The sequence below is a fragment of the Octopus bimaculoides genome, chromosome 4 (assembly GCF_046866305.1).
Source record: "Octopus bimaculoides isolate indiv1 chromosome 4, ASM4686630v1, whole genome shotgun sequence".
Lineage (NCBI taxonomy): Eukaryota > Metazoa > Mollusca > Cephalopoda > Octopoda > Octopodidae > Octopus > Octopus bimaculoides.
In genome coordinates this window covers 58,996,766-59,017,286 of record NC_142931.1, presented here as the reverse complement: position 1 = coordinate 59,017,286, position 20,521 = coordinate 58,996,766, and the positions used below count along the sequence as shown (strand labels likewise).

General features: G+C 37.9%; 1 long non-coding RNA gene across 1 annotated transcript; it reads left to right on the top strand.

The window, feature by feature from the left end:
* The first annotated feature begins 13,215 nt into the window (after window positions 1-13,215).
* On the top strand, window positions 13,216-17,822 carry LOC149136062 (uncharacterized). The gene is made up of 2 exons (XR_016241521.1): window positions 13,216-15,776; window positions 17,130-17,822. It is a non-coding gene; the product is annotated as an uncharacterized LOC149136062 (long non-coding RNA).
* The last annotated feature ends 2,699 nt before the right edge of the window (window positions 17,823-20,521 follow it).

The window sequence follows — 20,521 nt, the reverse complement described above, 5'->3', positions numbered from 1 at the left end:
AACTTGCCGTGGATAACCAGTCAGAGGCTCTAAATAGGATCACGCGGGACAGCCTGTGCACTACCCTGTTTTAGCCTACAGCTCCACATAAAAACTCGGCTTTTCCTCGTTCCGGTGTCTTTGGTTCCAGACCTTTTAATGTCTAGCCACTGACCACAAAGACACATCCAGTTCCAGCGAAAACATTACCTCAGCAACTACGTTGAGACTTACCAACTTCGTCACCATGACATTCAACGAATAGCCTCCTTCGTCGCCACCAACATGTCCTTCTTAATGTCGTCAACAACATCTCTCTACGTACACATCTCAGCAAGCAATTCACCTACGTTCCAACAGTTCACTGTTCGTGAATTATTTCACTACAGATCAACAGCGAATATACAACCTGCATAAACTCCTGTACAAGTGACCCAGGCAGCATCATGACTGCGACTTCTCGCTACAGTATTTCAACTACCGTGTACGACTGACTACGAACTGGTATTATTATCTTACTTGTGTCTATGAACTTACTTCTCACTTCGATGGGCATAGACCCTTTCATTGTCATCCTTAAATGTACTAGTCACGTAATACATCTATGTCTACACACATACATTTTGTTCTCATGACGGCCTGTCAATTTTCTGTATACATGACGCACACATAGACACACATGTTATCATATCAATAGCTGTTCTTTTAATCATTCTTACGCAGTTGTGTCTCTTTCCATCTGGCATTTATTTGTACTATTTAATTTCTCTTTATTGTAATGATCGTGTGATGTGGTACTATAGAACCATTCTCGTCACCTCACATCTGAAAGAAGCCCGTCGTATATATATATATATTATATTATATTATTCGGTTAAAATGTCTTACGGTTAAGCTGGTTCCCATGCATTTCCCTGAAGAGAAGATTACATCCTATGAAAGGTATAATTTGTAATCTTCGAAACGTATGCTGGAAATAAAAGAATTCATTTAACATATGCGTTTTACTCCATTTACTAAATTTATATATATATATGTGTGTGTGTGTGTGTGTGTGTGTATGAATGTATGCGAGAAGGGTACAGTAGAGACAGTTATTCTAGTTTGAGAGTGAATTTTGTTATAGTTTAGGGTTCAGTGAGTGTGAAAAGTGGAGTCAAATGACATGTAGTACTCAAGTCACGATTTATGTTGGTTGATGTTTTTCTTGTGATTCATTTTCTTTGTATATAAAGTTGAACCTATTGATATCTTAGGATTCACAAAAGTATGTTTAAATATAATACTGTTCAATCTGCAACACAGCATTGGTCAAATAGAGATTGGAGTTGGTGTTAGTGTTAGTAGATTCCTTTTGAGAAACTCTGAACCGGATATTTTGGAAAGGTTAGGATTGGAAACATTACGTTATTGTAAAATATTTATTGGGGAATTCTAATCTCTGTTTCTTATGTGGCTATTTGTAGATATATAAATGCAAACAAATGCATGCATATATTTGCTGAATACCCCACTGAAATGCTTTCCATCAGCTATACTGTTGATATTCCTATGTATGTATGTATGTATGGATCTTTTTTAAAACGGGGGCCACATTTTTCATTAACGAAACACTTTGAAACTTGGAACACTGGTAGAATGTGTCATATAAAACATCTTTTTCTCTTAGTCTTCTTAAAAAAAAAAAGAAATCCATAAATTATTCCATGTTAAAGTTGTCGTATTTCTGTAATTTCAACCAATCACTGACGTCCATTCAGCCGATATACATTAAGTGCCGACTACATAAACAAACGATTCTGAAACAATTAACCCTAACCCTAACCCTAGGGTTAGGGTTAGGGTTAGGGTTAGGGTTAAAGCAAATTTAAAATGAAAAAAGCAAATAAAACGAAGGTATGGAGATTAAATACGCTTTACATCGCTTAATCAGCCAAAGGAGTAAATCTAAACAACTGAATACTTGTCAGTGATTGGTTGAAATTATCGAAATAAGACAATTTTTTACATGAAATAAATTCGAATACAAAAATATTTTTCTGTTCTATAACACAAAATAGATAAGTATACGAAGTTTGAAAGTCTTTCGGTACCAAAAACACTACGTAAAACATTAATGAAAAATGTGGCCCCCGTTTTAAAAAAGATCCTATGTATGTATGTATGTATGTACGTATGTATGTGTTTGAGTGTGTGTATGTACGTATTATGAATGTATGTATGCATATGTATGCGCGCAGGCACACGTAGCTACACATGCAATTATGTCCATCTGACTGCGCTATCTTTTTTGATACACACAAGTTACTATGGTTATATATATATATATATATATATATATATATATATATATATATATATAGGTGTAAAAAGGTTGAATGTAGATTTGTCCTTAAATTTGGAGGTTTCCCAAAAAGATTTCTAATGTTGATTCTTCATATTTTGCTGATAGTTTACAGGCGTCAATTCGCCAAGATATAAAAGTAATACTTGTATATGATGTGTGGTGAATTTATGGAAAGAAATCCCGTAAAACTCAACAGTTTAGTGCAAGTACATTGATATATAATTAATTAATTTATCTATTGAATTAATTTAATTTAATTCAATTCAGTCATGAATTGGCATCATTTTTATATTTCTGACCGAAACGATCGTCTGCATGAATTAAAATTTCCTTATATTTTTAACAACCTGTCTTCTCTATTTTTATCTAAATTGTTGAGTTTTGTGGGATTTCTTTCCATAAATTCACCACACATCATATATATATATATATATATATATATATATATATATATATATATAAGAAAAAATATATATGTAAAAACGCCCAGGAGGTTTGTATAATAAAATGTATGCTAATATTAATATCATAATGGAACAAAGAGTTGTATTACAACATTATATAATAAAATAAACTGGGCGTACCGGTTTCGCGTCTTACGCTTATCAAACTTCCGAAGTCTCAGTTTTAACTCATGAGGACGCCAATTTTGTTGTTGGCAATAGTTTTGCAGTCAAGGGATGGAACTCTTCAATTTATCTGAAAATTACAAGTTACTTTCAAAGTATTGTTAGGGTCTTTGGACTGATATTCTTAATGTATACAGATGTGTGAGATATATACACAAGTTTTAGGGGGTTATTTACAAATATTTCAAGAGTGGAGAGAAGAATTGATTGTTGTTCTGAACTAGTGAGGGCTGGTTGTTACTAAAATGAATTAATGTTCAGTTCTGGTTCATATTTCTGGATGAATGAGGCTTCTTTATTAAGACGAGCTTGTGTTGGGATTCACTTAGAGGAAATATATAGAACTGTGGTTGCAATTGTTTAGCACATAAGTCAATATGTTCGCTGAGATATATCTGTTGATATTGTGGTGAAGCTATTTGTTGCTGGTGCACTGTACAGCGGCGGCGGATAGAATTTCCTGTACTTCCGACATAATCTTTTTGGCAACAGGACTCTGCACCATGTCACACAAGCAGGAGAACCTAGTCATGTGTTAAAATGAGATGTCAGTGTTATTTTCATTTTTGCGTAATTTAGATGGCAATTTATTCACCGCGCCCTGTGTGTGTGTGTGTGTGTGTGTGTGTGTGTGTGTGTGTGTGTATGCATGTATGTATGTATACGATGGGATTCTTTCAGTTTCCGTCTATCAAATCTACTTGCAAAGATTTGGCCAGCCTGAGCCAATAGTAGAAGACACTTTCCCAAGGTGCCACCCAGTGGGACTGAACCCGGAACCATGCAATTGGGAAGCAAGCGTCCTACCACACAACCACGCCTGTATGTGTATGTATAGATATATATAAAAGTATAGCCGTCATTAAAGTGATGGACGGATCTAGTCAGCAGCGGCATTGCTAGGAATAAGAGTCAAAACAATTCTTAGCCGTAAGAGCACTTCCTTGCCGTAAGGAGCTTGTCTCCCTTCTCAGTCGTTAGAAAGGTGTTCTCACGTCGCTAAGTGTTGTCTTGGCTCTTATTTCTATCAGTGCTGGTGCTGACTAACACCCTCCATCATTTTAGTGATGACTATACTTGTTACCCTTCGGGTGTAAACTGCGAATAACCATCTTGATAATTTATAATTCTTACTTCACCATTTTCGGAATCAGTCAATGCTTCCTATGGTATTCTCTATAAGATTGACAAGGTGAGTTAAGTTCTTTAACCCTCAGCGAGGAAGTAATGGGTCACTGATGAAGATTAATGAAATCAGAAATCATTGATGATATGACTCCATCTGGCTTGCCGTAGGGAGCTTGTCTCCCTTGTTAGTCTTTAGAAAAGTGCTCTCACGTGGCTAAGAATTGTTTGACTCTTATTCCTAGCAATGCCGGTGCTGACTATCACCCTCCGCCACTTTAATGACGACTATGCCTTTCGGTTATAAATTGTGAATAACCTCCTTAATAATATATATATATATATACTTACCGTAAAAACTCGAGTAATAGTCGATTAAATCTCATGTGAAAGTTGACCCCCCACCATTCTTGGCCAAAAAATTGAAAATTTTCCATAGACTCTGTAAGAACGACCGTGCGAATCAAAAGGAGAAATGGTGACGAATGGAAAACAGGCTCCTTTTTTAAACGCGTCACACGGTCGACACAAAATATAAAATGATAAATATGTTATAATTCTATAACATAGAGAACTAAGAAGTTTGCCAGTAAGATACAAGATAGGAACGCAACCGATGAAGATGAATAACAGTAAGATTTATTGGAGCATTAAACTGTATGTCTGTGTGTGTGTGAATGCGACATAATAAAACACAATATAAGACTGGCCGTCATGTAAACAAAAGAGTGTGTGCGAGTAATACATGTATGTGAATGCGAGAGATACATAGTATTGATAAGAGTCAGTAACACGAATTAGAATTTACCAGTTCTTAATTAGAGTACACAGTAGTAAGTGTCTGTATATAAGAATTTAAGGTTAAGGCAGAGCGGTCACTCGTCGTGATGTTGGGGCTTCTACAGATGTTCTTCGCAGGCTGAATTCTGGTTATTGGTTTCGTGGTGAGCAAATCACACAAACAGGGTCGAGAAGCTGCGGTGGTTGTTTGGTTAGCTGTTGGTAGCTTGTGTACGTGTAGAGTCATGTTGACTCTGGCGGCGATGCTGGTAGTCGTAGTTGAACGAAGCTGTTGATGTCGTCGCTGGAAACTGGCTGGTTGGTTGGTGCTGTGTTATGCGTGTGTGTGGTCAGACGACCAGATCCTACAAGATCTGAGCCGCGACGAATTGGCGGGTATCTAGCAGGCTATTTATAGATACAGATAGGTTCCAGAGAAGCATCAGAAGAACACTCTCACGTGACCTTATTAGGGGCTACGGTTGGTCGGTTTGCGTCCTGGGGTGAACGGACTGGAGATAATTTAACCGCGCAAAGAATAGTCAGTCAGGTGATGACACAGCAGGCGGGAAAGAGTTGCTTTGTACTACGCTCGCATTTGTTTGTATATAATGGTGATAGAGGTTAGTTTCACTACACTAGCCTCGCACCAGTCGGTTTGTCGAAGACAAACAGACGAAACAAAAAAAAATTGTAGTGAAAAGAACTGAAAGAACGGTTGGTCCTATACTGGGATTTAGTCATCATTTTAAGTGAAGCTATGCGTGTTCGAATCACGTTGGGGTCACCAGTTGTAGGGAAATGGTTATACACCATTAGGTGTACTCCGCTTCCGTACATTAAATTTCTTGAAGAAACAACGGAACGCAGTCTCTAAACTATCAACACAACAATATTTATTACAATAGAATTCGGCAGCACTTCACCCTTTGGTTACTGAGACGCCGTCAATGAAGTTCGTGGTTTTCTGTGTAGCTCCAGTGCTGGGTTGTGAGAGAGCTCTGTTGTGACGTCCAGGCTCTTAGAAGGTCAGCTAGCAAAGAGGATGAAAGAAGCGCGAAAGCTTGGATATCGATGACTACGCATGCGCATGAGACTCTTCCTGTATTCCTTCCGGAATTAGTCCCGGCGCATGCGTGGATAAACTCTCCGGAAATGGCGTCTGCTATAGACGTCACTACAACTCCGTATAAAAGTCGGTCCTAGTATTTCCCGAACAACAGGACAACATTTGTGAGCCAAGGTACCGTATTATACTGTACGTAGAAATAACACTGTTACAAAATTGTGTGGCTACCTTTTGTAGCCTGTTCTAGAGGTGGAATGTTTGGTGCTTATAATGGAATGCTCGGTGCTTATAGTAAAACACCATTTAATGGCGAGCACTACACATCTGGTGATGGGTGCTACATTACCATTACTAAAATGTATGCACAGGATATGCCGCAAGCCTGCATACATCTCAAAGCACAATAAGCACATGTATCATACACTCGTTGTTTACATGGAGAGGAACGTGTCTCACAAACAACACTATTGGTGAGCACTGGCAAACGTTACTGTCTGAATTCGTACAAAGGCATGACTTTGATAAGCCTAAAAAACATTCAATTAATCGCTAGATCAGTGGTTCTCATGCGACCGTTATATTTTCCTCATCTCCAAACACAATAAACACATGCTTCATACGCTCGTCTATTTACATGATGAGAAACGTGTTTCATAGACAGCACTATCGGCGAACAACAGCAAACACCACTGTATGAATTCGTACAGAGACATGACTTCGGTAAGCCTAAAAACATCTAGTTAATCGCTAGATCAGTGGTTCCCAAACTTTTTTGCCGCAGAATCCTTCGACATTATTTTTTAAAACGTGGGACCCCTGATAACTTTCAGGGAACCCTGAGGTATTGCAGAACATATTTTGAGCATCCCTGCTCCAGATTAACAACACACCACATTATGGACATTTACTGGTAACTGCACATGAGAGCTACGTGGTCTTTCTTATGGGTTTTGTTATTTATTAGGATGCGTGTTTTGATGCATAGAATTGGTAATATCACTGTAATTCATTGTGTTTTTGTTTTTATTCGCTTAGAGATCAGTTGGGCTTCTGCTGCTGGTATGGCATTTCGGATTCTAGCTTGAATTTCAGCCCCTCAAAAGTAGTATCCATGTAGTAGTCGACCCCATAAATTTGACCTTAAAAATGGGCTAAAAAATTCGACTTTACACGCGTACATACGGTATATCCTGGTCTCAATGCACTTCCATTCTTCCTTTGGTTGCACCCTTCTCTTCAGTTTGGGTCCGAATTTCCCAACAGTTTCAGAGATAATATTTCTAGCATAACTCTTTTCATGACTCTACCTGTTGTAACTAACCGATGTAGCGCATGGCTCATTTGGGAATTAGAGCGCATGTAGGACGTTGTTATTGAAGAGATTAGTGCGCAGAGCTTTGTCCAGCCATGCTTGAGTAAATCTTTAATTGAAGCAAATGCCTTCTATTCTTGCTCTTACACTTCACGAAATTTCAGCTCATGTCTCGGTAGACATCAAATCTCTGTCTTAAATACACATATTCCTACACCGCTTCAATTTTAAAGCTTTCAGTCACTATTCGGCCTTGTGATACATTTTCGGTCCGCATGTATTTAGTTTTCATGCAATTTATTTTGAGGTCTACTGTTGAACTCGGGGTTCCTGCTCAGTCAGCATGGTCTGAGGTTTTAGCAGCGCTGGATTAACCCATTAAACAAAATAAGCACGTGTTTAGGGCATCAAAGGACGGAGGCACCACAGAAATGAAAATAGTTTGCAGCACGAAAGAAATCACTTTAAACTTGCTAAAATAATATTCATAATGCCTTATCTCTATTAAGTATAGAAGCAGAAGTTTCACGTAAAATTAATTTTAACAATAACATCGAACATGAAGGAGAAAACTTTTCAAATATAAGTGGAAGCATACAAAAATAAACATTATTTTCCATCTTACCGTGAATTTTGTTTGTAGTGGCGCCTAATATCAGTCACCATTTCTGGAGAGTTTATCCACGCATGCGCAGGGACTAGTTCCGGAAGGAACACAGGAATAGTCTCATGCGCATGCGTAGTCATCCATATCCAAGCGTTCCCACTTCTTTCGCTCTCTTTGCTCGCTGAACTTCGTGGAAGCTAGATGTCACAATAGCAGCTCTCCGACAACTCAACACTGGAGCCACATAGATAACCAGAGAGGAGAAAAATGACTTCTAACCACGCAACTTCATTGACGGCGTCTCATCTAACCAAAGGGCGACATGCTACCGAATTCCCTCCTAGTGTGAGCAGAATTCTACTGTAATAAAATATTGTTGTGTTGTTAGTTTAGAGTCTGCGTTCCGTTTTCTTCCTTAAGAAATTTAATGTACGGTATCGGAATACACCTAATGGTGTATAACCACTTCCCTACAGTTTCATTTTGGAAAATAAAAATTTATTTTATAGTTTACTAGCAGAAACACCCGGCGTTGCCCGGGTTAAAGAGAATAATGAAATCTAAAAACGCCGTCTAGACTACGCAACCCTCAACTGTTAGTAGCTACGATACCATATTTCTACATTAATAACTCTCCAATCCATGCCAGCATGGAACATAGATATTAAGTGGAATGCTAGAAGAAAGTTTTCAACTCATATGTATATAAAGTAAATACACGTAATTCAGAAACACGTTTTTGTGTATCTTATTTCGTAACCAAACAAACAGTTACAAATTATAAATAATGAAAGGCCAATTTTGGTGATTCATTTGACAGAGGTAGTAGAGAGACAATGCGATGATAAATCTGAGGTTGGATCTTGAAAGTTTGGATGAATGCTGCCTCAGTTAAATCTCTTATGGTTCCAAATGATGTCATCTGTAGTACAGTGTCGTATTGTCTAATTTTGTTTTGCAAATGTTAGGAATCTTGGTCAGTTGATGATAACAGTTTCTTCAATAGTTCTGGAGGTTGGTGATTGTGGAATTGTTGGGAATGTTTTTAACTTTGGTGTTATATGTATTGCTTGAATTTCTTTGACATATGAAATATATGTATTTTCACTGGGTTTGTAAAAGAGAGTTGTGTAGCTCTCGAGTTTTAGGGATTCACGCAGACACACAGACAGACAGACATACATTCTCATCTTTATATATAGAGATATATATATACACACACATGCACCCAAACACACGTATATATATGTATATCAATATAAATATATGAAAGTCAATGAAGTTTCGTAAAAGAAGGTGATCATGTACATATTTTCTTGCTGTTGTGATTATAACACCTCGTTGTAAACAATGTTCCTTGTTTTCCCTTGTGGAGCATATGCAAATAGATTTTTCTTTGCTGCCCACCCTTGAGCAGCCAACATACAGTTGTCCATGTGAGAAGTGGGGCTCTTCCAAGAGAAGACCAGCTACAGACAGTGCTAATCTGTTATGTTCGGGTTAAAATTTCATCAACATCAAAAATATATGAATTTTCATGGGAGTTATGGCCGTTATGCATAGAATATAATTTCCAAATTGCAGACAAAATTTACAATCGATAAATGTCTTAGAATAACCAGTCTCTCATCTGGGAAGGCCTTGAAATCAATGTTACCAACTGGGGACTATGTGTGTCGCAGTGATAATAAAAAGACTCAAAGGAGGTCTGCAACGAAATAATTTTACTCAATACTTTGCAAGTGAATCAGTGGAGGCAAAGATGCGTCTCATATACTTGACAATTTATGCACCACATTGCAGAAATCACAATGTAAGTATATCTGAAAGGGTAGTCTTACACTGTTGTACCGTTGAATTACAAATAATGCTCATCTGTTATGTTCGGTTTAAAATTTCATCAACATCAAAAATATATGAATTTTCATGGGAGTTATGGCCGTTATGCATAGAATGTAATTTCCAAATTTCATAAAGATCCATTCAGTACTTTTGACGTAGTTTTGGATAAGAAAACAAATGACTAATGTGTGTGTTTGTGTCCATGTCTATGTGTGTGATGGGTGTATATATGTATAGATATCTGTATGTATTTATATATATGTATATATGTGTACATATTACATGTACATCTATATATATATATATATATACATCTACACATATGTATACATATACATGTATGCATATATATCTATACATGTATCTCTCTGAAAGTATCTGTCATTACAGTATCGAAATGTGATTGTTTCAGTTAGTGGAATAGTTTCATTTTTAAAGTGAAAGTATTTGACATGAGTGTTTTTGTTTCACTTTTGACACGTAATACTTAAATAGTGGAGGAGATATTATGTTGCCGTGGGCTCGAACTCTGCAAGAAGTTAAAAAATTTTTTTGACTAAAACACAACTGGAACCCTAAGTAAGGCATGTGTAAAATTTGAATGAAATTGGTTGCGTAGTTCTCGAGTTTTAGGGATACACACGCACACACACACACACACAGACAGACAGACACACATTCTCATTTTTATATATATAGATTATCGGTTACATTTTGAACCATTTACATATACTTGAGAGCACCAAAACCTTTGAAGTGCTTAGGACTTCTGTGGGTCTTAATCCGGCCTTGGGTTTTAGTTACGAGAAAATGTTTTCTGCAAATGGGAGATGTGTTAGAAGCTCGCTGTTGATGATGACACCTTTTCAATTATTATCTCTGAAGATGGTTTCGATACATGCAGTAAAGATATTTGGAAAGACGGTGTCGCCTTTTTGACGCCCCTGACGACTGGAACTGTCATGGGTGGTGACAGTAGAGCTATACCAGACCAAACTGAGGAAAGGAAAACTGAGGAAAGGGATCGTGTTTCATCAGGACAATGCTCCAGCACACAAGTCTTGGGTTTCAATGGCTGCTGTGCGTGATTATGGTTTTGAACTGGTTGATCCTTATTCTCCTGATGTAGTCCCATCTGACTACCATCTCTGTTTCCCAACATGAAAAAAAAACACTTGGGAGAGGACCAGTATCGTAGTGATGATGACATCATATCCGCTGATGATGACTTTTTGGCCAACATGAAGAAAGCTTCTTCATAAATGGGATCCAAGCCCTGCAACACCAATGGAAGAAGTGTGTGGATCGCAAGGGGGACTATGATGAAAAATGCACTTCATTTGGTCACATTCGGCAACCTAGTCGGCCGTGACTAGTAATGTTTAGTAGGGTTTGTTTAAAGTGTTGTTCCAGCCGTCTCCTTCAATCAGAAATAACAAAAGTTGGCAGGTCAACTTATTAGATGTATAGTAACGATAATCTACTTGTATTGTATATTTGTATCCCAACCACGAGGGGTCGAAACAATTGTAGTAGTCAATAAAGATTCTCCTATCTTCCACCTTTCGTCTCTCGCATTAAGCAAATACCCAACGAACAGTAAGCCAGTGAACGTGATTTACCAGCAAACTACAAGGCGTATAGCATACGATTTTTAAACTATACATACATGCATACATACATACATACATACATACATACATACATAGAGCCATCAATGAAATTTCAACTAAGTTTAATTTTCACGTTTTATTATTTACCAGTTTTACAATTATTTTATTGTAAATTTTTTTTCTTATTTGCAATTTTTATTTCAGTATTGTAAAATTGTGAAGCGGTGAGCTGGCAGAAATGTTAGCACGCCGGTCGAACTGCTTAGCGGTATAACGTCTCCGTGAAGTTAATACATGGTGATTTTTGAATAGTTTTTTTGTGCTGCTTTGCAGCGGTTTGAATGTTTACGTGTGTAATTTGTTTGAGCTTTCTCTTCTCGTAAGAGAAGAGACAGCTGGTTGAAGAATGTCGGAAGACAGTTATAGTTACTCAGACATATCATCGTCCGAGGAGGAGTTGCTGGAGGCAGTTAAGACAATGGACCAGAAACTGATAAAAGAGAAGCGGAATTTTGTTGATGTAGCAAGGTGTAAGGAAACAGAAGTGGACATTAGGGAATTCGGAAGACACAAAGAAGAAATGAACCGAGATGGGTTTGAAGTGAAGCTGTCGCCCCAGCAAGAGGTTAAAAACGGAATAAGGAAAAAGACGATAATCTATCGAACCTTTTCGATAAATAAAGGAAGAACAGACGTGAGGTTTTGTAATGCAGCAGCAGCAAGGAAACATGCAGCGTCGACAATTCGGAGCGAAGAAGTGGTGCTGTTGCCCACGTATAGAGGCATGAGAGCACAAGGGTCACGGTTGGAGAATCCCACCGGAGATTGATGTAACCTGGGTGGCAGATGCGGTCCTCTTTGGTAATGAGGACAACATAGTAGTGCTCCAGGCCAAGAAAAAAGAGTGCGTCAACTGGAGAGGTCAACAACTGGAGATGATAATCCAAGGTTCAAAAGAAACGATGGAAAAGATTACGGAAACAGGTTTATACCTGTAATTATTGGAGTAAATTGATATGTAACAAACTGCCTAAGCACGAATATTGATAAATTAGGCTTCTCAAAACCAGAAAGGAGAAAGCTGGTTCGAAGATTATAGATCCAAGTCATCAATGGAACTGTGAAACTTTCCAGTTTAGTATTTCAGTATAGATATGCAACTATATGCTTGACAATACTTACATATATAAAAAAAAAACCAAAAAACCCCAGAAATTTACACACACCCGGACTCCAAACCCTTCGAATATACAAACATACATGCAAAAATACCGTTGATGCTGTTGAAAATCCACTGAAGTAGCCTTGAATCTAGGTTAGAAACCGGTTCTTTCTCTATTGGCAACTGGCACTCCGTCGATTACGACGACGAGAGTTCTAGTTGATCCGATCAACGGAACAGCCTGCTCGTGAAATTAACATGTAAGTGACTGAGCACTCTACAGACTTGTGTACCCCTAACGTAGTTCTCAGGGAGATTCAGCGCGACACAAAATGTGACAAAGCTGGCCCTTTGAAATACTGGCACTACTCATTTTTTCCAGCTGAGTGGATTGGAGCAACGTGAAATGAAATGTCTTGTTCAAGGACACAACGCATCGCCGTGAATTGAACTCACGACCTTGTCTTCGTGAGCCGAATACCCTAGCCACTAAGCCACGCGTTTTCACCTTATTGGCAAGAAATCTTAAAATAATACTTAATAATAACATGCATACACGCGTGTGCATACAAATACATTTTACATAAGGAATGCCAAAGATAAGCTTTTGTGAAAGCCTATCTCACGTGACTAGTTGGGAGGGGAGAGGGAGAAACTCGATTCAAGTGTTGCTGTTATTGCTGTTATTGGTGATAGTGGGGAGGTTATCCTAGGCAAGACTTTAACAAATACACCTTCCAATGTGTCATTTAGGACAATATAGAGACATGCATTATTCTATGTCCTTCGGAGTTTTCTTTTTTTTTTCTTTTTTAAAGACAGGATATAACTTAAGAGAAATTTGACTGCTATTTCTCGCAGATCGAGTGGTCATGCACGCTCTCTCGTTTATTTACAAATCGTGAGTAGCAGCTGCACGAAGCAGCACATCGTCAATATATTGAATTGTCATGTGAGCGAAACCTGTCTGAATACTTGCATGAGACCAGAGAGGCTGCTGAAAACAATCTGGGTGATGGTGATGCTAAAACCGGTTGACAAGATCATATGCAAAAGTTGACGAATGAGTCACAGACATAGTCACAAAATCTACTAGAAATAACAGCCGAATTTTCATGTCTTCACACCCTATTGAATGCAAAAGAGGAAGCATGCATTTGAATATGCAGCTGTTTATTAATTAGGTGTCTTCTTGGTCGGTCGACTGGAAAACATACTCATTAAATCAGTAAGCATGAAAAACTGCTTAGAATTCCATAGATGTGTGTACTCTTTACGAAATTCTCAAGTAGAATCAGTATGAATTACAAGTGCTGTCCATCAGAAGCTATACAATTTCGGTTGACGCGGCGAGCTGGCAGAATCGTTAGCACGCCGGGCGAAATGCATAGCGGTATTTCGTCTGCCGTTACGTTCTGAGTTCAAATTCCGCCGAGGTCGACTTTGCTTTTCATCCTTTCGGGGTCGATTAAATAAGTACCAGTTACTATGGTCGATGTAATCGACTTAATCTCTTTGTCAGTCCTTGTTTGTCCCCTCTGTGTTTGGCCCCCTGTGGGCAATAAAGAAATAAATTTCGGTTGACGCATATTTACTCAATGTCGACCCGAAACTATGGTAAATGTACTTGCCCAAGATGCCACATAGGAGATTCGAGCCTGGATCTCCATGGTTATGAAAAGACCTTCTTAACCACCCAACTGTGTCAGCATCCATGATTTATAAATACACAATGATCGAAATGTCAGATCTCATTTCTCCTCACAACACATCAATTTATCTGGCTTTATTAATATTATGAGCTGTTTATTACAATCATTAGCGCGGTGGAATAAAAAGCCTCCCGTATTTATTTCAGTTACGGTTCTTTACGTTGTGAATTCACACCCCACCCAAGTCAATATAACTTATACCTGTCAGCATTAAGAATCAGTCAAGTACTGGCTTGTAATTTTCCTAAGCATCCCAGAGGTGAATTGTAAAAAAAAAAAAAAAAAAAGATACAGACCATCGCAAGCTTCCTCGGATTCTGGTGTGTATGTTTTTACACACACACACACACATATGTATATGTATGTATATATATATAAGATTCATAATACCTCGCCACTCAAAAAGGAGAAAAAATACTGTTTGAAGATGTATATAGGTAAGCTACAACAAGGATAACACCAACAAACAGCTTATTCAAAAAAGCTATGCACATACGTACATGTTTATATTTAAACATACAATTACTCCTACATACATTCTCATGAACGTATGCAATGTGTAAACGCACACTCACTCACTCTCACACATTCACACACAGAAACGCACACACACACACACACACACACACACACATACGCACACACACATATATATGTCAGATATATTTGAATATTTTAAAATTTACATAAACTCTTAACACTTTTGAATTGCTATTGTTATAAATTTCGTAAGTACACAAGGAGCTTAAAATTGTCATTGCTGTACCGCAGTTACTCTGTAGCTGTTATCTCCAGGATCTAGTTATTGTACATTAGCAGCAGCCAAGCACGTAGTGAAAGAAGGTGTTCTGCAACAATATAAATGATGTCCCATTACACGGAGGCTACGCCTAGTCAACAGCACGTTACCTCTATAAGAGGTGTCGTTATATACGACTCGAACGGTACAGTTATTCGCTCCTCGTTGAATGTCCCGGTACCTCGGAGCTTATTAAAAAGCCTGCTGGCCAGTTTCAGGGTACCACGGTCCCGAGTGAAAACTCAGATGTTTCAGTGTTATCTCGAAGGTGATAATTACCATTGTTTGACAGTCAATCCGAATGTTATAGTTGGATGGTCGAATACATCTCGGTTTACTCTCAACAAATGTAGTGGTGGAATTGTTATGGTCTTCGAAGATCCTAAAAGTCCCACTTCGTCTGTGACCTCCTCTGAAGATTATGCGGAACATCTCAAGACTTTTCAGAATGTCCAACAGGAATTAAATTCGCCTCACTAACCACACACACACACACACACACACACACAAAACCATACAGAAATTCTAATGCACTGTTGATTTGTTTTATACGCACACAATTTCTTAATGTGAAATTATCATCTGATGCGTGATTTTATACTAACTTTTAGCAGTTCTTGTTCTAATATTACTCGGCTGATAATTTTTTTATCAGTTTTCCTCTTTAAATGGAGGGCATCTTGCCAACTTTTGAAGACTTTAAGGAGATTTACTTTCTTCATTTCGTGTTGTATTTTGTTTACTGATATATCGATATATTTTTGTATTCCTGTATAAAATACGAACAAAATTCTTGTACGGTACGTAATCTTTATTGTTATTATTGTTATTAAGACAGAGCTGGCAGGGATCGTTAGCACGTCGGACATAATGTTTTGTTACTTTTCTTCTTGCCCTGTACTGTCTAAGTACAAATTCTGCCGAAGTCGACTGCTTTTCATCATTCGGGGTCGATAAAATGAATACCAGTTGAATACTGGGGTTGATGTGATCGACTTATCCCGTCTCATAGAATTGCTGGCACAGCCAAAATTTGAAACCGTGATTGCTGTTATCTTTTAATTTCAGCGGAAAATTTTATTTTATTCATCTTCAAATGTATATGTAGATATATGAATGTGAGAAGTAAAGAAAGAACAGCCAACCGATGAAAAATGTAAATAAAAACTCTTGATTAAATATAAAATTAAACACATGCTGTTAGACATTGCGAGACCTATTCGCTTCGCATATTCAAGCTTTTATTTCATACGTAAACAACATGAAAAAAAAGATTTTATTTTTTTTTTTTTAAGTTCTACTTGGAGCGCTTTTACTTACTGTTTAACCCCAAATCTCTAACGATGTCAGATCGGTGTGTTTTAGTAAATAGCTACGTTTTAAAAATAAATCTGTAGCATCATCACAACTATTCCAAACAAGCAGCCTTTTTATTTCATTTTATTTTTTCGGCATTCCATTCATGTATGTATGTATGTACGTATATTAGATTTGCATAATAACATTGTTTTGTTGTCTGACAATACAAGTAACTTGTTTTGTTCCACTTAGAAATTAAGGACTAACCTTTCATTCCAAAGGTGATAATTATTTACACAAGTTATTTGATGCAACTTACTCTAAGGCAAAATATGCGTGTGCTTAGGATGGGGAGAGATTAATCATCTCTACACCTTACACTTTTCTTTTTAAATTGTACCAACTTTCGTTGAAGTAAACATTTTTATCTTTGTATGTCAGAGTGAAATAGTTAATCAAATAAACAGTTTGTACGTTATTCCGTGGAATAATTTGTCTAGCTTACGTTACGTAAAGGGAAGATGAATGCTCCTGATAAGTGAATTTACAGTCTATAAGTCTGACGCCCTACATCGCCCGCATATATCGTATACACATAGATGTTCTTTGCCCAAATTAATTTTTAATGATAATCAGTCTTATGACTTCGCCATTTATTATTTGTAACTGTAAGTATATAATGACATTAATAGTTAACATCACATTGCTTAAAGAGAAAATGCTCGAGCAGCATGTCTTTTTTTTAATGTCATTCTCCTCACACCAACCCAAATACATTGCCCTGGTTAAAACTATTCAATGCTTAATATATAACGGAAAATCTCTTAATAAAATTACTTCTTATTTTTTTACAGATTTTCCCTATGTTTATTTCCCAAAAACTTCTTGCATAACATTTTGCGGATGTTATTGTGTCCACATGTAACCACAGTAGCAAACCTCTGGATATTGCGTTTCATTGCAATCGACTGAACACTTAACAGCATGACAATAATACTAAAGAACGAATCGATCGACTCCAGCTTCTCTCCCTACAAAAACCTTTGTAAATAAATGTTGCATCATTCCGGTAACTAGAGTAGATTCTTCCTTCTGGTTTCTTTGGCAGTATTTGAAATTCTATAGAGAACACTTGATAGCAGTACTTAAGTTACGACAGATGCTGCGAAATCGCTAATAAACTAGTACTTGAAGTATAGTTACTGTTAAATGTAAACTTGAAATTAGCTCATTGTTTCTTGCTATTAATATCCATTCGTTGTCAGTGTGCGTTGGTAAATGCTTGGTATATGTTGTCAGTAGCTCTATTCCATTGCTCGTAGTTGGATGCTTTCTTCGACGGGAAACTCAGTTATAATCAAGAATTCTTAACTTCCGAAGAGTAGGAACTTTAATAATGGTTTCAAATTTTAGTCCAAGGCCAGCAATTTCTAGGGAGGGGCGAAGTCGTTAAATCGGCTCCAGTGTTCAACGAGTGCTTATCGGATCGAAAGGATGAAAGGCAAAGTTGACCTCAGCGCAGTTTGAACTCAGAACGTAAAGACAGACTAAGCATTTTTCCCGGCATGTTAAACCTTTAACAGTAATACTGTAGTTAGGAGTTGAAAGCAGTCCTTATGCATTTTACCTCCAAACAATTCGTATCACTTGTGTGGGTATAACGTGTACGTTATAGCATTTGTTACTCCTGAGACAACCTTTAGATTGGTATTTTATCAATTCCAGCCATTTGACTGACTATGCAAGACCACCGTGACTATTGGTCTCAGTGCTTTCCGCTATGACCAAAAAAATCTTTTCTTTGAGAGCATGCCAATTTCAGAAAAATTTTGAGATTATCTTCCGTGCAGTCGGTGTTATCGCATTTGCAATTGGGCGTTTGTTCACCTATCGTAACGAAGATAATTTCAATAAATCACGTATTTATTTTATTTTGTATTAATATAAGCATTGTTGCGTCTGGTTTTAACACCCACTTTCTAATCAAATTTTTTGCAAAACAAATTCAAAATGGATTTTACTTAACTCGTCTGTTGTCCATATTCATTGACCACTCTTAGTTAGTTCTGTTAGCTAAGTTTTGTTATATGCATGTTTGGTCCCTGAAGCCGTAATGTTTCGTTTAATTCATTGAAGATCAACACCTACAGGAGCAAGGAGAAGATTCCAGGGGACCAATTTCCTGGGAAAAAGGACTGAGCATTAATGGTTAGTGAAGAGATTTGGGCATACCAAGAGTGACATGAGTAGTAGGAGGCCTGCCAAGTCTGAGGAAGAAACCATTATAGATGCGGTTGAGATGATATGGGACGCTGAAATGTGTCCCTAAACTGAAAATTATTTTGCTGAGTGTTTTCTCTGGTTGCAGTCCAGAGTTATTTCTGTGCGTAGCAGTAACACTGCCCCCCTCTCTGGAAGTAGTACACCATTGTGGGTCTTACTTGAGCCTTTTAAAGTGTCAGTAGCTGTTTAGGGCTGAAATATTTTCAGGCTCTGAAAAAGGGTTAGTCTTGGAGATGCGAGTCTACCTATACTAAGAATGCGTTTTCATTAGGAGAGATCCTCGGTGATAGTGAGCGCCAGTTTTGGGGGTTCTAGACACCATTCATGTTTAGTGGGGTCGTGGTGCCGTTGTATTTTCTAAATATAAGTGCTTGAGATTTTTTTTGCTGTTAGATGAGACAAGGTTGGCATGGCCCTAATTAAGGACTCTCTCACGGTCTCCGTTTATGGAATTGGAGCAAGTTTGGCTTGTGAATGGTTAATGAGTGGAGAAAGTTAAGGAAGAATGAAGGGCCATGTCATTCGCTTGAGAGCAGACGTTGTAGGATGGGTGCGGTAAGTAAGCCATTGATATATATATATATATATATATATATGGAGAGAAGTAAAATGGAGTTAAAGAACTCTGGGGAACACTAGAATTGATTGGGAAAGAGGTTGAAAGAGCACACGTCAATATGTACTACGAAGCTGCGATCAAATAGGAAGCTACCGATTCAAAAGATGAGAGACAGGTGGACCTATAAGTGGTAAGTTTTGATAGATTTGCATGCTAGACGCAGCTGAAAATTTTACTGTTGTATCGTGGGCAACACCAATTTCATCGAACTCTTCACTAAATGTCATTGAGAAGAGAAATTCAAGATGCTGGAGATAGTCATTGTTGATGGCTGTTTCCATTACCGTACAGATTTTAAAGGTGAGAAAATTGGGCGATAGTTGCCTGGGTCAGAGGAATTGCCTTTCTTTGGAATGGGACACACCGAGACATACTTCCAAATTTTTAAGGCATATCCTCGAAAAGAGTGAAAGGTTGAAAAGTTCAGTATGTATAAGAGCAAGTTCTAGGGCGCAATGTATAAGTATGGTGGAAGGGATATTGTCAGGGCCGATGACCTTGTTTGTGTGAACAACTGAAGATATTTCTGCACTTGGTATGTGATCGTATGCAGGATGGGGAACATGGTGGATTGGAATTGGGTAGATTTGAAGGAGAATGGTCAAAGTTGTATAGTGTGAAGTTGGATGTAAGGCGTGAAACGAAATTGGAGGCTTTCTTCATGGGGATACTACTTACACAACTCTCATTGTTTAGATGAGGAGGCAATGTAGACTTTGCAAATTTGATAGAGATTTTTTTTTTTAGCTAGGACCCAAAAAGCCCAGATGCTGTTTGGAAGGGTGGAAAGTTTGAGAGCCGTATGATGCACAAAGACATGAGGAACTTAGGTCCTTGAGATGTTATGTGTGACATGTGAAAAGAAATACTTAAAAGGATGTTTTCTGCTATCTACCTATCTGTTTCTGATGTGTCAGAAGTAAAGCATGTGTACTCCAAGGGATAGGTGGAATGAAATTAGCGGAGCTCCTACCAGTCGTATAATTTAAAGTACTAAGGGGTCTGGGGAGACGGGATGCTCTATAGCATGTGTGTTGGATTGTTGTCCAACACACATACTATACAGTATAGTATGTATGTGTGTTGGACTGTTGCAACGAGACAAAAGTTTTAGTCAGTACAAAGATAAACACTACGAGTTTCCGTCTACCGAATGCCTTCTCAGAAGGCATTGTTCAACGTAATGCTACAGTAGAATCTGCTTCCTAGGGCACTGCTCAGTAATTTCAAACCTGGAACTACATAGTTGCGAAACGAACTTCTTAGCTATATACGTCTTAATATGGTACAAATTTTTTGTACTTCCACCGTAGGGTTCTTCCAAAAATCTCTCTCAGAGACAGT